Below are 1,222 nucleotides of genomic sequence, written 5' to 3'. Positions count from 1 at the left end.
TGGAAAAATAACGACGATCTCGCCCCAGGCCTGCAGCATGCACGCTGCGTGTGCGGACTTGCCACGCGGGTAGGTGTGGCCAGTGAATACTGCCCCCCCCCACAAAAGGTGTGCCCGAGGGGAAGCGTGGAAGCTGACTTATCTGGAAAAAGAGTCTCCGTGAGTGTGATCGGGTTAAGGACCTTGAGCTGACGGGCGATGGCTTCCGCTGCCCTCTGCCCGTCAGAAGGGGCACAGGCTGGACAGATGCTGCCACGAGCCCAGACGTCAGGGGCTGGATGGGGCAGGAAGACCCTCCTCTAGACCCTCGGAGGGGGTGAGGCCCCCCAACACCGTGGTTTCTGACCTCTGGCCCCAAGAGCTGTGAGATTACATTTCTGCAGTTTCAAGCCACTCAGTCTGTGGTGACCTGTTACAGCAGCCACAGGAAGCTAATACGGCATGACACCGTGTGACGAGCTGGCGTTTAGTGGCTCACTCTTAGACCCATCTTCCCCATTAAATATAGAAAATCTGCAGAGATGAAAGTCTTGTGTACTTAGGACAACTCACAGTCCTGTTGATGGTGTCACAGTTTGCACAGCGACGTCCAGGTCTTCCCGGGCAAATCTGGTTTGGTCGAGCAGGTTGGAGGTGGTGACAGCATTGGAGGGTCCCCTGGCCTCTGCATCTTGGTCTGTCAGAAGCAGCTGGCTGGGATCATCAGCAAGATGGCTGTCCCCATTGAATGCTGGGTCCCCGCTCCGTGTCACACCCGCGTGACCGCCTGCCTCGCACCCAGCCACACGCGTGCACACTGCTTTAAATCCCACATGTCACTTTTCCGAGCCTGTCCACGTCGCACCCTGAGCCACACAGCCCGGCTGTTTGTTCGCCTGCCGATTCTGCAGCTGGGGCAATTCTACCACCCTGAGTCAGGGACTCACCGGAAGAATCAAACGTATCCTGATGAGAAAGGCAAGCATGGAGATGCCGCCCATGTAAAGCATGCACCTTGGCACCTGACCTTGGTCGGGGCGTCGCCCCCAGCCAGCGGCACCGCCTCCCAAACCCAGGTCAGCGCCGGCCTGGCCCGTCCCCCTCCTGCCGGCAGAAACCTCGGGCTGCCCCCTTTGGGACACCAAGTTCTGTTTCCGGAGGAAACAAGGGTGATCGAGCCAGCATCTCCTGCCCCACAAAGCGGTCACTTATTCATAACGTTGGCCAGGTTGGCCAAGACACA

The sequence above is a fragment of the Pteropus vampyrus genome, unplaced genomic scaffold (assembly GCF_000151845.1).
Source record: "Pteropus vampyrus isolate Shadow unplaced genomic scaffold, Pvam_2.0 Scaffold1210, whole genome shotgun sequence".
In the NCBI taxonomy this organism is placed as follows: Eukaryota; Metazoa; Chordata; class Mammalia; order Chiroptera; family Pteropodidae; genus Pteropus; species Pteropus vampyrus.
The sequence above is the reverse complement of the archived record's forward strand: the minus strand, read 5'-3'. Positions refer to the sequence as shown.